The sequence below is a fragment of the Ursus maritimus genome, assembly GCF_017311325.1.
Source record: "Ursus maritimus isolate PB19 chromosome X unlocalized genomic scaffold, ASM1731132v1 scaffold_X1, whole genome shotgun sequence".
Classification (NCBI taxonomy): Eukaryota; Metazoa; Chordata; class Mammalia; order Carnivora; family Ursidae; genus Ursus; species Ursus maritimus.
Genome location: NW_024423319.1, coordinates 40,669,636 through 40,697,453, shown reverse-complemented (window position 1 = coordinate 40,697,453; position 27,818 = coordinate 40,669,636). Strand labels below are relative to the sequence as shown.

The window sequence follows — 27,818 nt, the reverse complement described above, 5'->3', positions numbered from 1 at the left end:
ACAAACGAGTTGAAAACTGATGATCACACAAAAAACCTACACACAATGTTCATTGCAGCTTTACTCATAATTGCCAACACTTAGAAGCAACCAAGATACCTTTCAATAGGTAAATAGGTAAACAAACTGGGGCACATCCAGGCAATACAATATTATTCAGCAAAGAAAAAAAGTAAGCACTCAAATGGTGAAAAGACATGGATATCGGGGCCCCTGGGTGGCTCAGTTGGTTAAGCGTCTGCCTTCGGCTCAGATCATGATCCCAAGCCCCTGGGATTGAGCCCCGCTTCGGGCTCCCTCCTCATCAGGGAGCCTGCTTCTCCCTCTCCCGCTCCCCCTGCTTGTACACATGCTCCCTCTCTCTCTCTCTCTCCTGCTCTGTCAAATAAGTAAGCAAAAAATCTTTAAAAAAGAAAAGACATGGCTCTCACTGAAATGCTTATCTCTAAGTGAAAGAAGCCAGTCTGAAAAGGCTACGCACTGCACAGTTTACAATTCCAACTCTATCACATTGTAGAAAAGGCGAACTATAGAGCTAGATTAGTGGTTGCCAGGGGCTGGGGTCAGGGGGAGTTTTAGGACAGTGAAACTATTCTTTATGCTACTGTAAAAGTGGATACACGTCCTTATGCATTTGTAGAAATGCCTAAAACCATACAATACGAAGAGTGAACCCTGATGTAAACTGTGGAGTTTAATAACAATGTATCATTATTGGTTCATCAATTGTAACTAATGTACCACACTAATTCAAGATGTTAATAGTAGGGGAGCCTGGGTGGCTCAGTCGATTAAGGCTCCGACTCTTGATTTTGGCTCAGGTCATGATGTCAGGGTCCTGGAATCGAGCCCCACATCCAGCTCCTTGCTCAGCGTGGAGTCTGCCTGTCCCTCTTCCTCCCCCTGCCCTTCCCCCTGCTCACTCTCTCTCTCTCTCAAATAAATAAAATCGGTGCTCCTGGGTGGCTCGGTGGGTTAAGTGTCCAATTCTTGGTTTCGGCTCAGATCATGATCTCATGGGTGGTAGGATCAAGCCCTGCCTCAGACTCCCCACTCAGCAGGGAGTCTGCTTGAAGATTCTCTCCCTCTGCCGCTCCCCCCACTCTCTCTCTCTCAAATAAATAAATAAATCTTAAAAAAATAAATAAAATCTTTTTAAAAAGATGTTAATAGTAGACGCAACCATGTGCACAGGGAGAGGGGTTATATGAAAACACTGTGCTCTCTGCTTGATTTTTCCATAAACCTAAAACTGTTCTAAAAAATAGCCTATTAATTTTAAAAAGTGGAGGGAATGTGTGAGAAAATGTTCTGGAAGGAGCAAGTGAGGAGACAAGCTCCTGGCATTGCATAAGAAATGGAGGCCGATGGTTAAAGATCCCTTTGGCTCTGAAAGAGCTGCTAGATTCCTCCTCCCACTGAAACCTGTGGCGCATGCTGGGCTCCACACTGGTCTTAACCCCACTTGGCTTTCAGGCTTTACACAGCAGCTAAATCCCACTGGGGCCATCTCAGACAGGCACATTTCCCCCCACAACCTCTCCTCTTTCTCCCACTAGAGTCCCATTAACTGTTACGTAACAGTTTGACTAAGTCTATTGAAGGAATTTCCCCTATAATCATCCCATTTATATAACCCTCCCAAATGGAAGGGAAGGAGTGAGGGAGGCAGGGAGAGAGGGGGGAAGGAAGGAAGGAAGGAAGGAAGGAAGGAAGGAAGGAAGGAAGGAAGGAAGGAAGGAAGGAAGGAGAAAGAGAGAAGAAAAACAACAAATGAACAACTAGAACTCATTTTACAGCTAATTTGATGGATTACATCCATTCCATTGAAGTGTGGGATATTTGCATCTCTCCTCATTCATATAGCCTACTGTCTCGTTGGGAAAAGATATGACAAGCACATTCACACCACAATTTGTGCAACTGGTTACGCGTTCTCCCTATCAGAGCTATTTGTAATTACCTAGGGCTTTTTAGTCACAGGGTAGGAAGCAGTTAGACTCACGGGAAAATTCCAGGCACTAGTGAGTGGTGGGGCTGGTGGGGAAAATTCACCCCAGGCTTCTTGGTCAGTCTCGGCTCCCAGGTCATAGGAAATTGATGGACAGCAGAAGGAGGAGCCTGGACAGGCTCAGTCTCAAGAGTTTCTGTTGTTAAGCTTAATTGGTCGTAATTCTGACAGATGGTTTAGCAGGGAGACCAGTCACACAGGCTGGATCGGAGAGGATGGGACCTAGTTCTGGTCTCACAGCCCTCAGGGAATTGTAGGGGGAGGAGGCTGACTGCTTTTGGTTGCTGAGGCCCCACCAGAATTGAGGAGGTGACAGGAATTACAAAGACAGAAGGTTCTGCTAGGAGAAAGGCAGCTGAGTGAGCTGTTTATTCAACAGGCACTAAAAATGAAGTTTGGCACCTCGTTTGAGAACTTCCAGCAGCGTGAAGGAAGCTGATTCATTTTTTCAAATAAAACTTAATCATCATACTGTTTATTTAATACTGAAATAATAACATCTTATGTTTATGAACTGTCTTGTAGCCTGAGGGAGTCCACACCAGTTTACACACTTCAAAATGTGAAGGAAACTAGACTGTGTCTTCCGAAATGCCATCACCCGGGGGGCTGGGAACAAGGGTGGGGAGGGATTGGCTCAGTCAGTAGCGCTGGCTTTGCGACAACAGATGCTTCCCGGATTCGCTTCCCAGTTTCTTTAGGCCAGCTCTCCTGTCTCCAATGGGCAGGGTTACCACGTAGGGCTGGGCGGGTTGTTCGGTGCATGACACAGCTGAGGAAGCAAGTGGGAGCCAAAACCTAACCCAGGGGCCACTTGCCAAGCTGAGTACTCTGTGAGGGTCTACATCTGCCTAGGGGAACGGATGTCCTTTTTCTTATTTACAGAAAGAAGTGTTTCTTACTCTAATTAGCACAACCTTTAATTCTAACGGGTATTGGCTAGCTGTGGTGCCCCCCTCCCCCCATGAAGCCGTCTCTAAGGTGTGTGTTGTGAGACAACTAGGCAGCCTTTGATAGCCCGACCTCCATGGCAGGATAGCATGGTGGAGGTGAGGTGGAGACCACTCTGACGTGAAATCGCTGTGCGACCCACGTAGCCCACTCACCCATATCTCCAGGCCTCCATTTCCTCATCTGGAAGGAGGGGAGTCACAGTAGCCGATTTTTGAAGAGGGCCGCCAAAACGCACAACTCCAGGGGGGGACCATTCACATTGTGTCTGAAGAACCTTGAGCTCTGGGCTGCGTCTGTAGTCCTGACTGGATGATGGTAGGGCTAACTGTGCCCCTGAGGGTCGTTTAGGCCAAATGCTGCCTCTTGCTTCAGGTTCTCTCACATGGAGGCCAGTTTGCCCTGCTCCCCACTTTCCTGGTACACGGAAGTCATTCCTTGTCTACCCCCTCACAGTACACCCTGTTGTGTTCTTCATAAGCTTGTAATCTTTTCTCACTTATTTATGTTCCTTATTAGACCATGATCTCTCCAACGACAAGATAGGCTCTTTTTTTTTTAAGATTTTATTTATTTATTTGAGAGAGAGAGAGAGAGCATGAGCTGGGGTCAGGGTGTGATCAGAGGGAAAGGGAGAAACAGACTCCCTACTGAGTGGGGCTCAATCCCAAGACCCCAAGATCATGACCTGAGCCGAGGGCAGCTGCTTCACCAACTGAGCCACCCAGGGGCCCAAGATAGGCTCTTTTTCTTATCCATCTTTGCATATCCTCCCTCTGCCCAACCCCCAAGACCCCACACAAAGAGTCTGTGTGGCTCCTCTAGCTAATTAAAGGCTTTTAAGCCTGTTTGGCCCTGCTTTCCCTCTCTAAAAGCTTAACTTGGAAGAAAAAGATTGGGATGGGGGGTGAGGGTGGAGGTTACCTGGGACACCACTAGGAATCAACCATTTCCCGTCTAGTCTCCTCTGGGCTCCAGGAGGCCCCTTCTGATGCCTGCTCACTGCAGAGGGCGTGGGGGGAGGGCGCTGGAAGGGTAGAGATTAGCTGACCTCTAAAGTCTCTTCTCTTTCTGGCTTCCAATGAAAACACCCCAGTTGCCCTTAGTAACCAGCTATGCATAAATTTATAAATACATCTAACCCTTTTAAAAAGGTATTTATACATACTTTTAGCTTACACTAACTCTTGAAGATAATGAATTTCATACATTTGTTTCGTGTTGCCTAAAAGCACATTAATTTGTGTTTTTCTAAATGTACGCCTTTCAAAGCCTCGAGTGGGCTCTAATAGAGTTTCTTATTTTTTTTTAAAGATTTTATTTATTTATTCGACAGAGATAGAGACAGCCAGCGAGAGAGGGAACACAAGCAGGGGGAGTGGGAGAGGAAGAAGCAGGCTCATAGTAGAGGAGCCTGATGTGGGGCTCGATCCCAGAACTCTGGGATCACGCCCTGAGCTGAAGGCAGACGCTCAACCACTGTGCCACCCAGGGGCCCCTCTAATAGAGTTTCTACGTCTGCATCCACCATCTCTGCGGGCCTTCCCCAGCTCTGCTGTGTCTACCTGCCTACTGACTTCAGAGGCAGGCACTCCTTGTGCAAGGGGAGGGTCAGCTCCTTCCTGAATAAGCCTGGTATTTGGTGGCCTGCCTTGACCACAGTGGTAGACGGCCATCTGGCTTTTAAGAAAATTATCTGTCTCTGAGTTCTTCGTACAGACTTTTCTACTTGTCTGTCCCCAACCTCTTCCCTCCCAGCCAGTGCTGAATTGGGTTTTGAAAAGTGGGAAACAGCCCCCAAACAAGCTAGACAGCTCTCAGGAATCCAGAGTGGGTCTTCGGCAGCATTACAAGAGCTCCCAACTCTTGGGGAGATGGTATTTTTCCTGGGATCCTGGAGAAGCACGGGGCCCAGGGGATGCCAACCAGATAGCTGCCATCCAGAAAATATTCCATCAGAATACGTACCATGGGCGGAGCTGCTACAAAGAAAAGACAATGCTCTCAAGCATAGAGAACCCGGCTGAGGTACGAAGGACTTGCATCCGGGGCCGAACAATGCTGTCGGATTGCTAGGTGGCGATTACCTCAGTTTTTCCATCTGTCTTATGGGGAAGCATGGGACAAATGGTACAGCACAAACAAATAGCCAATTATAATCCCAACCCCCTTTTAAAGACGGTGGCTACTGGTACATGGAAGAAAGTTTCCTAATTCTGTTGAGGCCTCCAGGCTTGCTGAATACTGGAGATGAGTGGATACCTTCTGAAAAATCAAAGGAAAGACAGTGGTTGTGCCTGGTGTCCCAGAGGAAATGGAAACAGCATATGGAGATGCAGAAACCACAAGCAGAGTGGGGAGCAGAAGAAAATCCACCGTCCGGAATGGCTGACTCCCCTTCCATCACGTCAAGCTGTCCCTTGAGGCCTGCAATGTCCTTTCCTGCCCAGAGACTGTGATTAGACTTTTCTACGTTCTCAGATTGCCCCAATCTGAAGTCTCTGGGAAGGGACCCTGGGGGGGTCCCATTTCCTTTCCTCCTAGAAGGCCCTTGCCCCCCAGCACACACTCCTGGGGGCTCCGCTTAAAGAGGGGGCTGGAGAGGCAGCAGGCAAAAGATCCTGTAACATCTTTGCTCTGGCACAAAGGTGCACACTGGACCTAATTGACTTAACGAAGGGAGGCCACTCAAGGGAATTTTTTTCGTCGTTGCCATAATAGAATTAAGCGAAATCAAAATAAATGAAAGTCTGGGAGCTGAGGTGACATGCAGATTTGGCTCCAGTAATTTTTAAATTGCCACCTCACAGGCCCTCAGACCTCTCAAAGAAACCCACACAGCTTTCCAATTTTAAGGCACCTCTCCCCTGGATCCATTCTTTCATCGATAGATTCCATCAGTGCCAGGGGGTGGGGTGGGGTAGACGGATTGATATTTATGAGGAGGACCCCCCCCCATTGCGCTCCCCGGAACCAACAAATCCTCAAGCAGCAGCCAGGATCTGACGCTGCACTGAGCTTCAGACCGGGGCCTCGTAGTCCTGCGGGCCTCTTTCCTCGGGGGCTGTGAATTGGGTGTGCGGGCGGCATTTCTTCATGCAAGGCTGAGATGTGAAAATTCTATAGTGCAGCCATTCCTGTTATGGAACTCAAAGGGGAGGGGCAGTCTCAAGCAGGGAGGACACATCAGCCTCGGCAGCCTGCCCTCCCTGCCCTGCCCTGTCTTCCACTGCCCATCGGCCTCTCCTCTTCCTCCACAGGCTTTCCCTAGAATCCTAAACTGAGACATATGCTACCACCCCCCACTTGGCCTCTGACAAACCCAGGGTGTCCCTATCTAGGCTGGCCAGTTGTGGACAAATCCCTCAGTTCTGCAGAGATAAGGTTGGAATTAGAAATCAAATGCAAACACATAGAAATGGAGGGGTTGACAGCACAGGCATCTTCAGCCAAAGCCAAAGAAATCTGTTCAGAGCTTATAGGCCACCCGGCCCCCAGTTCCTTTTCCTCACTAAAACCTTACTTTGCACACAGAGTGAATGCCAGGGCAAGCCACTCAGACCTCCAGCCCCAAAGACTTTTGAGTTTGTGCAGCAGTAATTGCATGGGGAAGAGAGGAAGCCCACAGAGAAAAGAGGTAAGGACACAAACGTATATATACACACACATATATACACACAAACATATATATAGATATATAGATATAGATAGATATGTGATATAATATATATCATATATATATTCTCTAAGCAAATATATCAACAATTACTATAAATAAACCATAGTGCTTTGTGATCTTAATGCCATCAGTTGAACTGAGAAATCTTTTTCATTCTGACGGTTAAGGGCCCAGTTGACTCAATTGGTTTGACTCTTTCCCCTATCCCGTGTGCCACTTAATTTGCCCTTGGATTGGCTGATGGATGGGCATCATCAACGGTCCTTAGCCAATTCTTTAGTTTTGAGCTTTACTTCTACGGCAGAAGGTTTAATCTGTTCGGAGAGGGTTTGTGTTTTGGCTTTTGAAACAGCCATATTCCTCTCCTCTGAGAATTATGGGTCATTTCGGAAATGGTAGCTTCCAAGAAAGCTCTTATTGGGTCTGGCCTTGAGCCACTCCCGGAACTGTTTCACCTGACCCATCACTCTGCTTGCTGCCACCTGCACAGACAGGACACAGTGCCTGCAATTGAAATTTGCAAGCCCCTCGCCCATCATCCAAAGTGCTAAGTCCTATCTTCTGGAAGCTGATGTCTACTGATAATTGTGATTTTGAGATACAGAAAAGAGGCATAAATGCTGTCAACCTACTGCAAATAGCCAGTCCAGAACTCCGGGCTAATAGGAGCCTGAAGAAAGTATTGACTGTAACCTGCCTCCACCGAGGAAACCCAGCATACAGCCAAGACTCGAAAATGGCCATGCAGAGCTAAGAACTGGCACCACTTTTTAATATGTAAACAACCCATGATCATTGAGGAAGAGGGAAACCAAAGTAAGTCTTTTCAGCGTGTCTCCTGGGAAACCAGCAGACAGATGTGTCTCTGAAATCTCTCTTCAGCCCCTCCTGTGAATTAGGCAATGGCGTAAGTGACCAGCAGGGAAGACAGCTTATGTTCGCTGTAAGACTGCCTGGGTCCAAAACTCCCTTGAAACACTTACCAAGATTTCTTTTGGAAGTTAAGGAAGGGAGTAAGGTTGTGTCTCTCTTCCTTAACTTACTAAAACTCTTTGAGTCTGCATTTTCTCATTCATAAAATGGACATAGTAACAGTACCTATTGGGAAATTTATTTATTTATTTATTTATTTATTTATTTATTTTAAATATTTTATTTATTTATTTGAGAAAGAGAAAGAGCATGAGCAGGGCTTAGGGAGAGGCAGACTCCCTGCTGAGCAGGGAACCCGACATGGGGCTCGATCCCAGGACCCTGAGAACACGACCTGAGCTGAAGACAGATGCTTAACTGAGCCACCCAGGCTATGAGAGTTCAATAAACATCTGTTATTATTGTTTACAGGCTTCAGGGAACTCATGAATCCACAGCAGATTTTGGCCTCTTCTTCTAATGCCAAGTAAAGAATATGCCAAAGAATATGACTCTTTAGGGCTCTAGAATCCTAACATAAATTGATATCTCCTGCCATGAAACTACAGTGTCCAGTCACCGGAAGACTGGATTTTCAAATCAGATCTGAGGATATATTATTTAGAGTTCTTCAGAGAAGCAAAACCAATAGGATACACACACACACACACACACACACACATATACATATGGATATAGAAAGAAATTTAGTGTAAGGAATTGGCTTATGCAATTATGGAGTCTGGGAAGTCCCAAAATCTATAGTGAGCCAGTTGGATACCCAGGAGAGCTAATGATATAGTTCCAGTCTGAGTCCAAAGACCTAAAAAAACCAAGAGAGCTGATGGTGTGAGTTCCAGTCCGAAACACAACAGGGTCAAGACCCAAGAAAAGTCAATGTTTCAATATGAGTCTAAAGACAGGAAAAGATGAATGTCCTAGCTCAACAGTCAGACAGTAGGAGTTCCCTCTTACTCAAATTGTTGTTCTATTCAGGCTTTCAATTGATTGGATGAAGCCCACCCCCATGAGGGGGAGCAATCTGCTTTACTCAGTCTACCAATTCAAATGTTGATCTCATCCAGAAACACCTCCACAGGTCAAATAATGTTTGACCATATGTCCGGGCACTCTGTGGCCCAGTAATAAAATCAACCATCACAGGGGACATATGCTAAATTCTCATGAGCCAAAGCACTTGATCACGGGTTGTTTGCATACTCAGACCTGAGGCCTGAACAATAAGACATTGTTTCGGACCAATGACTTGATTCTCTTAAGCTGACGAATTTGACTCTACCATTTTTTTCCCTCACTGAGCTCTTTCATGCTTATGACTTCGTTGCTACTCATTTGTCTGGGGTGGGGGTGGGGATATTGTCATGAGGTCTTGCTGGACATCCCAGATGGTCCAACTTCCCATCAGACTCTAAGCTTTGCAGCCACCATTCCTACCCTCCAGAAATGACCAGTCTCTACACAGGATTTCCATCCTTGCCATGGAGGATATCAGAGTCAGTGCTAGAGGAAGAAAAGTGTTTGGTGTGGGAGCTGAGATAGATGAGAGAAGATTCCAAGAAGATTCAGAGAAGACCCTCTAACCACACAACTCAAGATAAATGATGCCCCCCAAATACACATGCGCATGTGCACACGCACACACACACACACACACGCACACACACACACGCACTGACACACACACTGGTTATCTGCCCTCTGAATAAAACGGGATGAGTTTATTGTAATCCCAGCTCCTCCCGTGCATATCCAGGTATAGTTTCATTAGCAGAGTTTATCCTGTCTCCTGCCTCTTTGGAGGAGAAGAGATCAATTCGAGTGACCTAGAAATGCCAGGATCTGGGATTACCTTTTCATTGGCCCATAAAAGCATGAAGAGTTGGCAAGACAGAATTTTTCAAGGACCTTTCAAGTACATCAAATATTGCTGTTATTTTGTGGGGAGTTGCTTAGAAATAGCCCTGATATATTTTTGACCACTGGTGCATGTAAATGTGTGTATAGGTATTTATCTGTGTATATTTCTTTAAGAATACTCATAATTTGCACTGTGAGAGTGTTTTTCCTGTTAGGTACTCTCTCTTTAGGCCCTGGGATCTGTGAAAATTGAATAACAATCTTAAAGCCACGCCTAGGCCCATGGGGGTCATTAAATAAGTGGAAGGGGAAAAGTAAAGATAGTGAGGCCCCGAAGTTTGTAACAGATGTACTAGTTTACTGTTGGGAGATCTCAGGGGGCCCAGGAAGCTGGCTAATCCCTTTGCCTATAGGTTTTGATACCTACTAAAATTTAAATACTCCTGGGCTTTATTCTAGTTGTCAATCACTCATATCTCTGAACGAATATATAAATCCATTATTCAACAAAGATTTTTTTCACCTTTCTGCCAGGCACAAGGTTACAGGAGAAGTTATAAGTTTAAGATGGAGAAGAATTGGGGCGCCTGGGTAGCTCAGTTGGTTAAGTGTCCAACTCTTGATTTCAGCTCAGGTCATGATCTCAGGGTCTTGAGATCAAGACCTGGGCCAGCTCCTGAGCTCTGTGCTGGGTGTGGAGGCTACTTAAGTTTCTCTCTCTCCTTCTCCCTCTGCCTGTCCCCCACTAGCTCTCCTTCTCTCTCAAAATAAAAAAGATGGAGAAGGATTAAGAGAGAATCCCAAAGAGGACCTAGATAAGAAAAAAGGAGGGCTCAGTACCTAGGCTCCTTCATGCCTGGAAATCTCATTTGTTCATTTATTTATTCAATAAATATTTTTGAGGACCTACTATGTGTGAGACACTGGACACTAAGCCCTAGGGATAAAGTGATGAGTATGAACAAACCGACAAAAATCCCTGCCCTCATGAATCTTCCATGATAATGGAAAGAGAGGCCATAAAATAGTAAGGAAAATATACAGCATATTAGATGGTTGTAAACACTACGGAAAAAAATAAAGCAGGATATGGGGGATGGCGATGTCAGGAGTTGCGATCTTAAATGGGGGAGGGGCGGAGGAGGCCCCACTGAGGATGTGGCCTCTGCGCTAAGACTTGAAGACTGTGAGGGAGTGAACCATGTGAATCACTTCAAAGGCAGAGGGAAATGGTGGCGGCGGCCAAGGGCCTGAGGTGGGACTCTGGCTGACATGTTCGTGGAATAGCCCAGAAGCCAGTGTGGCTGGAGGTCAGACAGTCAGAAGTGAAGCAAGAGGTCAGATCATGAGGACCTTGCGGGTCATTGAAAGGACTTAGACTTTTACTCAAGAGTGAGGTGGGAAGCTGTTGCAGCATTGTGAATAGCGACGAGTCTGAGTTTATTGGATTTTGTTTTAAGTTGTATATGTACACGATGAAAATCAAACAGCATATAGAAGTAATGGAAAGCAAAACTCTTCCTTCCATCTTCCCATCTATCTACCAGACCATTTCTCCAAAGATAAACACTGTTTTCAGTATCTTGAATAACCTTGAGGGAGAGAGTGAGAGAGGTGTGTGGAGAGAGAGAGAGGCACGTTTCCTTTTTTTATTTACACAAATGGAAAAACAAAATGTATACTGTTATGGCTTAGATATTTATCCATATTGGCCCATATAAGTGTATCTCATCTCATTCTTCTCAATAGCTTCATGGCACTACACTGTATATCATAATTTAGTAAATCAATCCCTAATCTATTGATGGATATTTAGGTTGTTCCTAGGGTAGGGTTTTTTTTGGTTGTTGTTTTTCTTGAGGGGGGTGCTATTATAAAAATAGTGTAGTGAATATAATAATGCATGCGTCTTTGGACACAATAATAATAATAACAGCTAACATTTATTGAATGCTTACTATGCACTAGCTACTGTGCTAAGCACTTTCCATACCTTACGTCGTTTTATCCTTATAACTGTGTGGGGTAAATATTTGCTGTAGATTGAATATTTGTGTCTCCCCAAAATTCATCTGCCCCCAAAACCTAATGCCCATATGTCCTGATGCCCTAAATGCCTAGTGTGTTGTTATAAAGAGATGGGGCCTTTGGGAGGTGACTAGGTCATTAGGGCAGAGCCCTCATAAATGGGATTAGTGTCCTTTCATTTTATTTTATTATTTTCTTAAAGATTTTATTTATTTGAGAGACAGAGCACGAGTGAGGGTAGGGGCAGAGGGACAAGCAGACTCTCCAGTGAGCTCGGAGCCCCACGCAGGGCGAGATCCCGGGGCCCTGAGATCATGACCTGAGCTGAAGTCAGACGCTTAACCGACTGAGCCTCACAGGTGCCCCTAGTGCCCTTTTAAAAGAGGCCCAAGGGACCCCCTTACCCCTTCTTCCATGTGAGGACATAGCAAGAAGGTGGCTGTTTGCAACCTAGAAGAAGGCCCTCACCAGAACCCGACCATGCTGACACCTTGGTATTGGACTTCCCAGCCTCCAGAACTGTGAGAAATGAATTTCTATTATTTATAAACCACCCAGTCTGCAATGTGATGCTATAGCAGCCCAAGCAGACTAAGACAATACTATTATTATTCCCATTTTGCAGATGAGGGAAGCTTTAAAGAGGTTGAGGAACTTTCCCGAGGTCACAAAGCTACATTGTAGAGACAGAACTTGAATGCAGGCGGTCTGACCCCAGAGCCTGTGCTTTTAATGACTGTGCTATACAAATGGAATTGCTAGCTCAGAGGGTATGTACATGAAAAACCACAGTCGTTAACTTCCTTGCTCCCCTAGACCCTCGTCAACACTGGATATTATCGATCTATTTTGAATATTTGCCAGCACAGTAGGTGAATAAAGGGCATCTTGCTGTTTTGATTTACATGCTTTTGTTGAGGAGCAAGGTTGAACATCTTTTCATATGTGGAGTTTGCCATGCATATTTTTTTCGGTGCACTGCCTATTTATATCATTCGTTTGTTTGTCTTTGGGTTGTTGATGTTTTTCTTGATGATTTGTTTGAGCTTGTTGGAAATTAAGGAAATTAGTCCTTTGCGTAAGTGTTGCAAATATCTTGTGGCAGTTTATCATTTCTCTTTTGACTTTTTCTATGGTTTTTTTTCTTTTTGCTGTGCAGAAGTTTTAAATTTTTATGTAGTCACATTTATCAATTTTGTTAATGACTTCTGGATTCATGGCCTGCTTAGAAAGGCTTCCCCTTTCTAGGATTATATGTATTTAAATTCTTCCATATTTTCTTTTAGTACTTTTAAGGTTTCATTTTTCACATTAAATTCTTTGATTTATCTAAAACTTCCTTTGAGGTAAAGAGTAAGTTAGAGAATTCAGTTTGCCCATTATGCAAATATAATTTTTGAATAATCCATCTTTTCCCCATTGACTTGACATGCCATCTTTAAAATATACTAATTTCCCACGTGTATTGAGGATTGTTTTTTTTTTAAAAGATTTTATTCATTTATGTGACAGAGAGACAGCCAGCGAGAGAGGGAACACAGCAGGGGGAGTGGGAGAGGAAGAAGCAGGCTCATAGCGGAGGAGCCCGATGTGGGACTCGATCCCGGTATGCCGGATCACGCCCTGAGCCGAAGGCAGACGCTTTAACGACTGCGCTACCCAGGCGCCCCTGTATTGAGGATTGTTAATAGGTGTTGATTTTTTTTTCCTCCAGAACTCAGCTGTCTTCAGGTAACATCATAACATGTTTTAATATCTGATAGGACTTGTTCCTCCTCAAATGCTCTTCTTTCAGGGGTTACCTGGGTGGCTCAGTTGGTTAAGCATCTGCCTTCGGCTCAGGTCCTGATCCCAGGGTCCTGGGATCAAGCCCCAATCAGGCTCCTTGCTCAGTGAGGAAACTGCTTCTTCCTCTGCCTGCCGCTCCCCCTGCTTGAGCTCTCTCTCTCTCTCTGACAAATAAATAAAAATTTAAAATCTTTAAAAGATGCTCTTCTTTCAGAATTTTCCTTTTATTTACCCTTTTCCCCTTGAGTTTCAGTTTCCTTTTTTGCCATCCCTCCCTCACCAAAAATGGTAGCCATTCCCCCAGCTTCTCCATACCATCTGGATGTTGTTCATTCGTTAATAACTATTTACTAAGCATTGCTGATTGACAGATACTATGTGAGGGACTAGAGGTATAGTGATGACTAATAACCCAGCCTTCGCCCTCATGAAACTCACAGTCTACTGGGAGATATAGACAAGTCAACAAGCAGTTACAAGACAACATGGTTAGTGCGTTTCCTGAGAGATGCGTAAGTATTGTGGGTCCCTGGCAGAAGAGTAACTAACCTAAACTTGGGAAGAGGGAAGGGGCCAAGAAAGATCTGGAGTAGACTAATAGGACTCTTGAAAAACTAACAGGAGTAGACTAGGTGAAGGGGAAAAGAAATAGGAGGGCGTTCCAGAGTGAGCAAGCTTCTTATGCAAAAGATCAGAAACAAGATGAGCTCGACAAAGCACAAGCAGCAGTTAGTTGTGGTTAGAGTGTAGGATGTGCGGTAAGTATTGGGCGAAGGTGGAAGATGTGACATATAGCTGGAGATGCTCAAGATAGGTAGGTCCTGTGTGGAGGGTCTTGACAGCTGTGCTAAGTAGGTTGGAGTAGACCGAATGAGCAACAGGATGCCATCGAAATGTTTTAATCAGAGGAGTGACCTAATCACATTCTCATTTTACAGTGATCACTCTGGCTGCAGGGTGGGGGAATGGGGTGGGAAAAGAGCAACGGTGGGAACGGGGAGATGAGTTAGGCGGCTGATGCAGTAGAATGACCCAGAGGAGAAATGCTGGGTGTCTGAAGGAGGGTAGTGACTATGGAGGTGGAGAAAAATGAATGGATTTGAAAAATATTAAAAAGTTAAAATTGACAGGAATTACTGATTAGTTGGATTCAAGTGGTTAGAGGAAGGTATCAAGAATGCCTCCCAGGTTTACTGAGCTAGGACATAGGGGAACAGGCTCCGGAGGAATGTGGAGTGACATTGGGTACTGAGGAGTGTCTTGTGTGATGACCCTCTTCCTTCCCCTTCCCGCATCAGAGTTGATCTATCCTGTCGCCCATTCCCAAAAGACCTCCGTTCTCCCTTTCTAATTTACACTAGGGTATTACAAGCTAGTTGTTCTTCCCATGCACAGGGAGTATTTTCATTTGGCAGCTACTCTTAGGGCTTTCATCTATAAAAATGATTTTGATAATGGTAGTTTCAGGCAGGCCAACTGGGGAAGAAATTTTTGGCAGGAGCACTTCAAATTACAGTTGACCCTCAAAGCACCCAGGTGTGAACTGTGCGGGGCCCACTTACATGCAGATTGTTCTCAATAAATACACTACAGTACAATAAATGTATTTTCTCTTCCTTGTGATTTTCTTAATAATATTTCCTTTGTCCTAGCTTTATTGCAAGAATAGTGTGTAATACATCAGCGCACCAAACATGTGCCAACCCACTGTTTATTTGACAGCTGAGGCTTCCAGCCAGCAGTAGGCAATTAGTAGTTAAGGTCTGAGAGAGTCAGAGGTCGGATGCAGATTTTCAAAGGCGCAGGGTGTGGGCCCCCCTACCCCCCATGCAGTACAAGGGTCAACTGTATGCCATAGTCCACAGCCTGCTCCCCAAAGCAGGACCTCGTCCTACGTTACCCTAAAGGCAGGAATGGCTTGGTCCTAAAGCCTGAGCCAGTGTGAGGTGGAGAGAGAGAGAAGCAGGCCACATGCTGAACTGGAAAAAAACCCGTCTGCCCTGGTCTTGTCTCCCGCATGTCAGGCACCCTCTTCCCCAAAGGGAATGTGGCCTTAGGGGTCTGGAACAAACAGTCCTGGGAGACAGGCAGTTATTAGATGAGCCCATTATTGAGCCTTTGAAACCAAGCACAGCATTTACTGCAGAAAGAAAACTGGCATTCTAGATTCCAAAGGAGGGGGGAGGGCAGCCTGACATCAGAGGAGAGGGATTCGCGTTGTCATGACAACCATAAGAGTTATACTGTATTGTTTGTACCCAGAATTTAAGAGATTATCCTTGGGCTAAAAAAAAGAAAGTGTCACCCCTTCCACTTCAACATCACCATCTCAGGACACCCACCACCTTCCTATGAGGAATGTTATTTGTTCATTCGTTATATGTCACTTGGGTGTTTATTGATTTACTAATCTGCCTTCCTCCATTTTTTCTCCTTCTTTTCTTTCTTCCCTGCATCTGACCAGCACAGCCAGAATGGGCCATTTGTCTTTCTGCAGATGGTGCCAGTAAATCAAACTTCTGGCTGGTGGAAACTGGGGCCCTGGAAAACCTCCCAAGTTAGGCGGCGTCCTTCCCATGCCTTAGGGCTGCTTCTGGTCTGCCCTGGGAGACAGCTGCCAGGGGGAGTAAGGGTCTCTGGGAAAGGGCTCTCTGTCCAAAACGGTGACAGAAAATCAGGCACTTAGGGCACCCCTCAGAGGTTGCTTTCCCAGCCCAGGCCTGCTCTGTCACCTCAAAGGTCTGTAGCCACTAGGCAGGAAGCTCACTCAAGTGACAGCCTTAAGGGTGTCAGAGCAGGATTAGGGACTTGGTAACTGGGGAAAGACCATTTTTGAACCTTTACAAAAGCAAGTAGGCATTCACACATCACCATGTGTTTCTTCCCATGTCACAGAAGAGTAAAGTGAGACAGGACAGGCACACCCAGCCACATTTTTGAAAAAACAAAAAGTGAATCAAAGAAGGCTCTGAAAACTACACAGTGCTTATTAATTCCCTGGCTCCAGTTAACCCCTCCTCCCATCGATAACACTGACATCACCTAGCTTCTTAATCCCAGGGCCTAATTGGCATCCTGTTTATGAAGCTTTAAAAAACCCTTTTCTTTCTTTCCCCTTCCTGGCTCAGTAACTCTCACTTTGGAAATCTCTGGAGATTTTAATTTCCCGAAGAGCCTCCTGTCATCTCTTACAGTAAGTCTTTTCATTTCACCTCGTTTAAGTATATTGGCTGGTTTAAAGGCTTAATTGCGATGAAGAAGATTAAGTCCAAATTTAATAAGCATTAAGAGTAGAACAACATCCTTTATTTCCTCTGGCTTCAATAATCATTGTGTTTGGTTTTTTTATTTGTAGTGGAAAAGTTCAGATGACCCAAACTGGGGGAAGTAGGTGGGCTAGAGAGAGGAGCAAGAAGATGTCTGGCTGGCTTTTTCTAAAATCTGTGGCTGCTGTTGCCACAGTGGCAGCAGACAAATGGTTGGAGGAGGGTGATGGGTCTGGAAATGATCCGGCAAGAACACAAGATGAAGCCGGCATGGAGGGAGGAAGGCGTGCCTCCAAGCTCTTCCCTAGTTTGCAAATGGGCTCTTTATTTTACCAGCAAGAGTGGCTTCCAGAACACTCTGGGTTCTCCAAGTCTCTTGGCATGGTGTAGCCAAATCTCTTTTCCTGTTAGTACAGCTAAGACCAGATTAGCATTTTTCAAAAAGAACTTGACTAGGAAATGAAGGGAAACACAAAACTAAAAAAAGAAAATGTAAATGCATAGAAATGAGCACAGAGTCTAAGATAAAGTCTAGCCCCAGATTGGCTCAACTGGCATAGACTACCACGCACCTGTGTGTGTGTGTGTGTGTGCACGCGCACACACACGGGCACACACACGCATACACACCTGGTCCTTTCTCCTCCTCAATGCTATTTGTGGAACCCTGCCTTAAAAGGCCCCCGAGTGTTTCTCCTATGCACTGCAGTCTTGGCTCGCTCCTCTATTACACCCTTTATTCCTCTGTTGTCTGATCATCTCAATACATATTTGTCTCTTCCTAGTGGACTGTTAAGCTCTGCAAAGACAGGGACTAATCATAATCATCTTTGTACCTACAATATCTGGCGTGTGAAACCATCCATAAATGACTGTATGAAGTGCACCAGATCAGATCCTGGCAACCTAGAATCATGTCTATCCTTGGAAAGTAGCTCCTCTAAAAGCAGGGTTCTGACAGTGGACAAGGCTTTACATTCCAAGCTTAAGTCTGTTTGACCCTGTGTAAACAAGTTTTTGGCAATTTACAAGACCAAGTTCTGCCTTATAATTATATAGGACTCTGTGCTTCTCAGAATGTGTTTCACACAATATCTCATTTGATTCTAACAATCTCGTAAGGAAATGAGACTGAGAGAGGTTAAATAGCTAGCCGCAAGTCACAGAGCTTTATAATAATAACAGAATTGGACAGCTAGATCCAAATCTTTGGTACTTAATCCATTAGTCCTCCTGGTTTGATATACTACGTCCCAAAAGAGACCTCTTTGGGTCAGGACATCAGTAAACTCAGAGAATCACTGTGAGGCTTGCCTCTCACCATCCTCTCTGTCTTCCACCCACCCAATATGGCACTAGCCCAGGGAGAGAGTCCAATGATCATTTGGGGACAAGCAAATAGCAGAACCTTGCTAAATCAGAACTGAACGCTATGAAACCTTGCAATACTGTTTCTAGGAATGTATCCTAATAGATCATCCAAATTCAACATAACTTTTTTACTTAAAAAGATGGGCTGTCCAAACAAAACACAACTGTGAGCAGAAATCAGCCAGTGGGTTGGCAGTTTGCTACCTCTGAATAACTGGACAGGTGTGTAAAGACGTATACATAAGGATGTCCATGACAGCTATGTTACATTGGGAAAACATTGGAAACTACCTAATGTCTAACAATAGGAGAAAGGGTTAAAAAATTAAGGCACATCCATACTATGTACTGTCATGAGGTCAATAAAACCAATGATGTGGTATAGATCTATATTTGCTGATGTGGAAATATATCGATGGCACTGTGAAGCTTTTTTAAAAGCAAGATACAAATCAGCATTATAGTATAATAGCATTTTTGTAAAACACCGCACTTCAGAAAACGGTCTGGAAGGATATTTTTAAGATGTTAACAGTAGTGGATTGTGTGACATTGAGATTGGAAGGTGGAATGATATGTGATCTTCATTTCTGCTCATAAGTATGCTGCAATGAACATATATTACTTTTTTTTTTTAGTAACCTCCATGCCCAATGTGGAGCCTGAACTCATGACCCTGAGATCAAGAGTTGCATGCTCCACCAAGAGAGCCAGCTATGTACCCTGAACATATATTACTTCTGCCCTAGAGAACATAACAAATGATTTTCAAAGAAAAAATTAAATGCCAGGCATACCTTTTATGGCCAATTGATTTTTGACAAGGGTGTCAGTATATTTCAATGGTTGAAGAACAGTCTTTTCAACAAACAGTGCTGGAGTAAGTGGGTATTTATATGCAGAAGAATGAATTTGAACCCCTACCTCACATCATATGCAAAAATTACCTCAATGAATCTGACACTTAAATATAAGAGCTAGAACTATAGAACTGTTTGTAGAAAACAAGTGTGAATCCTTAATTCTTGAGTTGGAGTATTGTCTTCCCCTTTGGTGATTTTTTTCAAAAATATAAATATCCTCAGAGCGCCTGGGTGGCTCAGTTGGTTAAGCATCCGACTCTTGATTTTGGCTCAGTTCATGATCTTATGGGTCGTGGGATCAAGCCCAGCATCGGACTCTGTGCTCTCTGGGGAGGGAGGGTCTGCTTAAAGCTTCTCTCCCTCTGCTCCTCCCCCCACTTACTCTCTCTCTCGCTTTCTCTCTCTCTCTCTCTGTCTCTCTAAAATAAATAAATAAATGTTTTAAAAATATGTAAATATTTTTACACTTCAGGTAAGTGTATAGTTTTTTTTAGACCCTGGCTTGTGGCAATCACTACTCTATGTGTGTATGTGTCTGTCTGTCTATGTCTGTGTTTGTGTGTGCATATGTGTCTGCGTGTGTCTATCTGTGTGTCTATGTGTGTATTGGGGATAGATGCACACATAGGATGAAGGAGCCTTCACCATCAAACCTTTCATACTGTGGCTGTGAGCAAAGTGCCATTTGGGGGGCCTGGTGGGACAGGAGGGATTTTTTATGATTTTGTTTATTTATTTTATTATTTAAGGGGGGTAGGGAGGGGCAGAGGGAGAGAATCTCAAGCAGACTCCATGCTGAGCATGGACCCTGACATGGGGCTCCAGCTCATGACCCCGAGATCAAGACCTGAGCCAAAACCAAGAGTTGGATGCTTAACCAACTGAGCCACCCAGGCGCCCCGCCAGGAGTTTATTTTTACAAAGAAACAGAAGTGAGCGGTAACCTAGACTAGATGCATAAGAAGGGATCCAGCTGAAATCTGCTGCTGAACAGAGGTGAAATCTTTGTTAGCCGTATCTTTAAAAATACAGACTTTCCAATTTATTCCTTGTACTGTAGCCATCTTGTCTTCCTTGCAGGTAGGGTTTCTCTGCCCTCCTCAACCCCACCCTAATATTAATACTTGTCTTTTAGCATAACATTGGAGTATTGCTTCTTCCTCTTTCACTCTTCTAGGTAGGTACATTTTTAGTTATCTTATGTCAGGTTTCCTGGAAATAGCCTCTGACGCACAGATTTGCATACCAGGAAGGTTATGAGGGAGTGTACTTGGAACCAATGCCTGTGAGGGAGTGAGGAAAACAAGACTTGGAGGAAGAAGTTGAACTGGAAAGCCACAGCTATTTCCACAGGGAGCTCCAGGGCCAGGATGACCTTTCAACGTTGTCAAAAATTGAGGCAAGGGATGTGAGCCTCTGTATTCTCACTGGGTATGTGCTGCTTACCACACCATAACCTGCCTGAAAAGGCACAACCTTGGGCAAGGCCACCTTTGGCTAAGAGCGATGCCAAGAGAGGGACATAACTGTGAGTCATCAGCAACGAACGCTTTCAACAGCTGGAGGGCTGAGGGAGGCACAGATCTGGGTGGTGCCTCACAACACCTGTGACAGATATTTACCTGCCCTGACCTCAGAGAAAGCTCCAGAAAAGATTGCTGTGAATCCTTTCACTTTCACCCACCTTCCCCCCATTTTTTCATGGCTAGAGTTGACAATTAGGAAGACAGGTGTAGGACTCCCAGATTTGGGGCATGAGCAACTGGGGAATATAAAAAAAAAAAATAGCCCTGGCTTGAGCAAGTGGATGGGTGCTGGTGCAGTTTACTGGGATGGGTAAGGAAAAGGCTTGGGGCAGGGAGAAATCAAGGTTTTAGTCTTCGAGAAACTAAGTTTAAGATGTTTGTGAAACATTCAAATGGAGATGTAAATTGGGTGAATGGATATATGAGTATGAGCCTAGAGAAGTCTGGGAGATTGCTGTTAACTCGGGAGTTAGGATATAAATTGGGTTGAAAGCCATGGGAATGAATGAGGTCACTTAAGGAGAGAAGTGTAGAAAGAAAAGAGAAAACCTAGAGCTGAGCCTTCAGGAAAGCTTCAACATTATAACACCTGCATAGAGGAGGATGAGGAGACAGAGCTGGAATAGTCAGAGGAGTAGGAAGAATACCGTGAGCGGATTGTGTCACAAAACCCATGAGAAGGGAATGTTTCAGAAAATGAGGAAGTGGTCGGCAGTATTAAATATCGTTGGGATGTGACGCAAGTCGAGGATAAAAAATTTTCCATTGGATTTAACAACATGGGAGGCCATTGGTGATCTTTGTGAGAGCTATTTTAGGAGAGTTATGGGGACAGAAGGCCAGATTGGAGTGGGTTGAGGAATGAGAGGAAAGTAAGGAAATAGAGGCAGTGTGTATAGAAAACTCAAGAAGTTGGCCGTGATAAGCAGGAGGAAAGAGATATAGGGCAGTTAGCCGAAAGGGTTTGCAAGCTTGAGGGAGTGTGGTGTTGTCTGCTCGTTTGTTTGCTTTTGCATATTTTTAAAAATTTTTTAAAGATTTTGTTTATTTATTTATTTATTTGTCAGAGTGAGAAAGAGAGAGCACAAGAAGGAAGAGAGGCAGGCAGAGGGAGAAGCAGGCTCCCCGCTGAGCAAGGAGCCGGATGCAGGACTCGATTCCAGGATCCTGGGATCATGACCTGAGCCGAAGGCAGACGCTTAACCGACTGAGCCACCCAGGGGCCTCACTTTTGGATATTTTAATGGAAGCATAACATACATACAGAAAAGCACAAATCAGGTGACAGCTTGATGAATTTCCACAATCTGAACACATCCATGTAACCAGCATCCAGATCAAAAGAGAACAACTAAAGGCTGCATTCCGTATGATTCCAGCTATATGACATTCTGAAAAAAGCAAAGCAATGAAGACCGTAAAATGATCGGTGGTTGCCAGGGTTAGTGGGGAGGGAGAAATGACTAGGTGAAGCACAGAGGATTTTTAGGGCAGTGAACCAACTCTGGAGGATACTATGGTGATGGATACATGTCATCACACATTTGTCCGAAGGCAGAAAATGTACACCAAGAGGGAACTCTAATGTAAACGATGGACTCTGGATGATTATGGTGTATCAATGTAGGCTCATTGGTGGGGAACGTCAATAATGGGAGAGGCTCTGCATGTGTAGAAGCAGAGGTTATATAGGACATCTCTATACCTCCTGCTCAATACCACCGTGAACCGAAAACTGCTCTAAAAAGTAAAGTATATTTTTTTAAAAAAGAAAGCGAACACCCCAGAAGTCCCCTTGTGACCTATTTCAGTAACTAGCCCCTGCAAAGGTAACCATTACCCTAAGATCTAACACCATGGAGTAGTTTTCCTTATTTTTGATCTGTAATGGAATCCTCTAATATGTACTCTTTCGTGTCTGGCTTTTATTACTTCGCATTACTTGTGAGATACATCCGTGTTATTGTGTGTAGTAGCAGTGCACTCTGTCCCATTGCAGTATATTATTCCATCGTGTTAATTTATCTGTTCTACTGTTAAAGGGCATTAGGGTAATTTCCAGTCAGGAGCCATTACAAATAGTCCATTCTTGGGTGTGTATCTATTTTTTAGTACTTAAACAATTGTTCATGTGCTCCATATAAATCACTTTTCAAAAAGCACTCAAACATTTCAAAGCGTAACTTTGTGAAAAGAACGCACAAATCTTAAAAAAAAAAATCTTAAGAAAAGACCATCCTGGGGTGCTTGGGTGGCTCAGTCGGTTAAGCATCTGCCTCCAGCTCAGGTCATGATCCCAGGGTCCTGGGATGGAGCCCCACGTCGGGCTCCCCCACAGGGAGCCTGTTTCTCCTTCTCCCTCTCCCTGCTTGTTCTCTCTCTCTCTGTCAAACAAATAAATAAAATCTTAAAAAAAAAAAAAGAAAGAAAGAAAAGACCCTCCTATGGTCTGATCCTAACTTCATGAATTAACTCCATGAATTTCAGAGCAATTTATTAAGATTCAGAACAGTCGTAAAATATTTCTCATCACATGTCCATAGATGGAAAGATACTATAAGAAAGTTGCTCCACAACTAATCCCCCTTTGTCGGTCTCCAAATAACTTTCCTGCTCCACGTAATCCATGAGCCCATTTAGGTCCACATTCCTTAAATGTTTGCTTTAAAATAAGCCAGCAGTTAAGTACTAGGCAGAAACTTTTTTTTCCAGGACATATGTGGATAGGCAACAAGTCAAATTCAAGCTTTCTATTTTTAAAACTTTTCTCTTATTGAGGTAAAATTCCCATCACATAAAATCAACCATTTTAAAGTGAACAATCCGGCAGCATTTGGTACGATCACGATGTTGTGCAACAACCACCTCTATTTTGTTCCAGACCATTTTTATCGCCCCAAAAGGAAACCTGATGCATGTCAAGCAGATGCTCTCCATTCCTCCTTCCCCCTCCCTCTGCCCCTGACAGCCATCAACCTGCCTTCACCCTCTACAGGTTTATTCTGGATATTTCATGTAAATTCTGGACATTCCGTATAACTGGAATCGTACAATATGTGTGACCTTTTGTGTCTGGTTTCTTTTCACAGAGCATAGCGCTTTTGAGGGTCGTCCACATGTCATAGCGTGTATCACGACTGCATTCCTCTTTGTGGCTTGAGTAACATTCCATTGTATTATATACCACAGTTTTTCCATTCATCCATTGATGGACATTTGGCTTCTTTTCACCATCTGGCTCGTGTAAACAGTACTCCCATACACATGAGAGTGTTCGTGTATTTATTTGTTACCTGTTTCCAACTCTTTTGTACAAACCTAGGAGTGAAATTGCTGGGTCATGTGGTAATTCTATGTTTACTTTTATGAGAAACCACCAAATTGTCTTGCACAGTGGCTGAGCCATTTTCCATTCCCACTAGCAATGTAAGAGACTTCCAATTTCTCCACATCCTCACCAACGCTCACTGTTTTCTTTCTGGTTTTTTGTAATAGCCATCCGAGGGAGTGCGAAGTGGTACCTCATTGCCTCATTGTGGTTTTGATTTGCATTTCCATGACGACTGAAGATGACGAACATCTTTCCATGTGCTTGTTGAATATTCCTATATCTTCTTTGGATAAACATCTAGTCTGATCCTTTGTCCATTTTTTAACCGGGTTGTTTGTCTTTTTGTGTTGAGTGGTAAGAGTTCCTTAGATGTTCTAGACACCAGACCCTTATTAGGTATATAATCTACAGATACTTCCTCCCATTCTGTAGGTTGTCTTTTCACTTTCTCGGTCATGCCCTCTGATGCAATTGAGATGATTATAGGTTCTTTTTCTTCCTTCTATTAATGTAGCATTTTCTATCGACTGATTTTCTGATGTTGGACCCCCCCCCCTTTGCATTTGTAGGGTAAATCCCACTTGGTCATGGTGTTTTATCTTTTTAACACGCTGTTGGATTCTGCTTGCTAGTATTTTGTTGAGGATTTTTTTTAACCCAAAATGTGTTTGCTGGGAGAGTTTCTCATTCGTCTTGATTCAGGGTGCTTTTAGAATTGCTTCCGGCTGCAGGAGCATCCTTCTGTAAGCTTTGCGTTTCCTCCCGTGGACTGGCAAAGGACAGTGGTGCAGCCAACACACGAAACTCCCATTCGTGCGTGGCTAAAGCCCACGGTGATTTTGTAGCATCCGGGGCACTTCACACCCATGAAGTAGGAGTTGGGGCTCTGCGTCAGGTGCGGCTTCTTGTGCTGCCTCTTCTCTTCTCACGGGGAGGTCAACACCACCGGAAAGTTTGTTGACGATTATTGCATCTGTATCCATGAGATATACTAGTCTAATAACAAACGTTCTATTTTAAAGAGAAAAAGGAAAGGGAAAAAAATGTACTGATGCACTTGACTCAAACAAAATAAGGAAAAGGCAAAAATCACACCGCAGCCGTCATAACCTTGAACACTATTTTGTTACACTGAGAAATGCCATTGGCCATACATCTTGCAGGGAAATGTCCCTCCACGAGGATCCTGCTTAATCTATACAATATAGTTAAAAAAACGAAATCTGAAGTTCATCAAGTCATCTTGGAGATGAGGAAACAGTGCCACAGAAGTGAAATGATTTGCATGTGGTGACATTTACGGTAAGCAGGAACTGGCACTTTTATTTTGTCACCATTCACCTGAAGCACTTTCCACTTCACCACTCTCTCCTTTCCCCCCAACCTCCAAGACTTCCTTCCTGCCAAAAACCCACGCTACAGAATTTTCCTTCACTTTTATCGAAAATGATGTTCTGCAATTTAAGCCAATTACTCCCTGCTCTCTTCTTTGGTGAGACTAGAAAACAGCCAGTCAGTATTTTATCACAAAAAAAAAAAAAAAAAAATTCACACAGTCGAAGTACAACAAACCGTGTGGCCAAGTTCTTTGACATTTTTTTGTTTGTATTCTTTCCCAAGCCTTTCAGGCTATTCTGTCTTGGACTGGTACGTGTTCTCTCCATCTCTCCAGGCTATGAAAGCCGAAATACAGCCTACTGTCCTAATAGAGGGGAATTCCCGGGATAAAGCAACTGTTGATTGTGAAGGTGGGTGTCGTATTTTAAAGTTTGAAAAGTGACACAGAAATATGAAACCTATTTGAAATGTTCAGGCTGAAATGTTCAAATTGAGAGTAATGTGGAGAGACAGGAGAGTAAAAACGTGAACAATAATGATTTAATTCACACGCGTGAGCCGATCATATTTAGTAAGGTGGAAACAGGGTGGTGAAAACTAGGAAGAGAAACCAGCAATAAAAAAGTCAGGGTCAATTCAAAGGTCAAATGAACCAAAAGTGAATCAGTTTAGATTTATGCAAAGTAATTTACACAATGATCTGCCATCCATCAGGCTTAATATGACAGGTTGCTTCTGGTATCCTTATAAAGAGGTGCTGAAGGGTCCAACATTGTAGTTTTTCTCGGTGGTAATTTCAAGGTCCATAGCTCCACCTGTTTGACGGTAGCACTCTGGTTCTATTGTTTTTTGTCCTTTTGAAGTTTTCCCACTTTTCCCTGCTTTCGGTGGAATTCTTTCTCCTTCGTATTTTGATTCCCTGTGGCTGGTCCAGGCCACCGCCTCCTCCTACCCAACCCCCTTCACAAGCCCAGCACCCCCACTCTGCCACTGTGGCTCCCCAGTGGCAGTGACCCCCAATATCTGAAGACAGTTGAGAGGTCCCTCTCACTTCTCCTTTCAAGACTGTGGGGGAGTGGCAGCCCTGTACACCTCTTTTGGTAAATATATTTGCACTTCTGTTGGGTATGTGCTTAGAAATGGAATTGCCGGGTCACAGAGGATGAAGGTATAGTTAGCTTTAGAAGATACTGCCAAAGAGTTTGCCAAATGTCTCTACCAGTTTATATACTCCCACCAGTGTTGAATGACAATTCGAGTTTCCCTTCATCCTCACCAACAAGTTGGTATTGTCTTTTTTTTCTTTATTTTAGCCATTTTGGTGGAATTGTAGTAGTATTTTATTATGGGTCATTGTTGCTGTTGTTTGTTTCCTTTAATTATTTTGAAATAATTTGAGACTTATGAAAAAGTTACAAAAAATAGTACAGAGAAATTGGTATACCCCTCACCTCACTTTCCCTAATGTGAACATATTATGTACCCATAGTGCAACTATAGAAACCAGGAAGTGAACATTGATACATTATGATTAACTAATTTATAGACCTTACTTGAATTTTGCCCGTTGGCCCACTGCTGACATTTTTCTGGTCCTGGATCCAATTGTATTTAAATATTTTGTCTCCTTAGTCTCCTCCAATCTATGACAGTTTGTCTTTCATGACTGTGGTAGGTTGAATAATGGCCCCCAAAGATGTCCGTGTTCTAATCTCTGGAACCTGTGAATCCTATCATGCATGTCAAAAGGGATTTTCCAGGTGTGATTAAGTTAAGGGTCTTGAGATGGGGTGATCACCCTGAGTTTGCCTGAGTTTGCCAAGATGGTCCAATTAATCAATCATAAGAGTCCCCATCAGGGAGAAGCAGGCAGGAGATCAGAGTCAGAGTAGCAAGATGATGGTGTAATGCAAGGAAGGGGTCACTAACCAAGGAATGCCGACAGCCTCTAGAAGCTGAAAAGGCACACAAACAGATTCTTCCCTTAGAGCTCTCAGAAGGAACACAGCCCTGCCGACACCTTGACTTCGGACTTTTTTTTTTAATGATTTTTTATTGTATTATGTTAGTCACCATACAGTACATCCCTGGTTTCCAATGTAAAGTTCGATGATTCATTAGTTGCGTATAACACCCAGTGCACCATGCAATACGTGCCCTCCTTACTACCCATCACCGGTCTATCCCATTCCCCCACCCCCCTCCCCTCTGAGGCCCTCAGTTTGTTTCTCATAGTCCATAGTCTCTCCTGTTTCATTCCCCCTTCTGATTACCCCCCCTTTCTTTATCCCTTTCTTCCCCTACCGATCATCCTAGTTCTTATGTTCCATAGATGAGAGAAATCATATATTTGTCTTTCTCTGCTTGACTTATTTCACTCAGCATTATCTCCTCCAGTCCCGTCCATGTTGCAGCAAATGTTGAGAACTCGTTCTTTCTGATAGCTGAGTAATATTCCATTGGTATATATGGACCACGACTTCTTAATCCAGTCATCTGTTGAGGGGCATCTCGGCTCCTTCCATGATTTAGCTATTGTGGACATTGCTGCTATGAACATTGGGGTGCATATGGCCCTTCTCTTCACTACTTGACTTTGGACTTCTGACCTCCAGAACCATAAGACAATAGATGTGCTTTGTTTTAAAGCCCCTAAGTTTGTGGTAATTTGTTACAGCAGCCATAGGAAACTAATCCATTAAACTTCACACTTTTGGAGAGGACTAGTTTATAGGATGTTCCTAATTTGGGTTTGTCTGATGTTTTCTCATGATTATGTTGAGGTTATGCTTTTTTTTTTTGCAAGAATACCACTGAAGTGGCATCTGTCCTCCTCCATGCATCATGTCAGGAGGTACGTGATGTCAGCGTGCCCT

General features: G+C 43.9%; 1 pseudogene; it reads right to left on the bottom strand.

The window, feature by feature from the left end:
- Positions 1 to 24,313: 24,313 nt before the first annotated feature.
- Positions 24,314 to 24,532, bottom strand: LOC121102278 (annotated as a pseudogene).
- Positions 24,533 to 27,818: the final 3,286 nt, after the last annotated feature.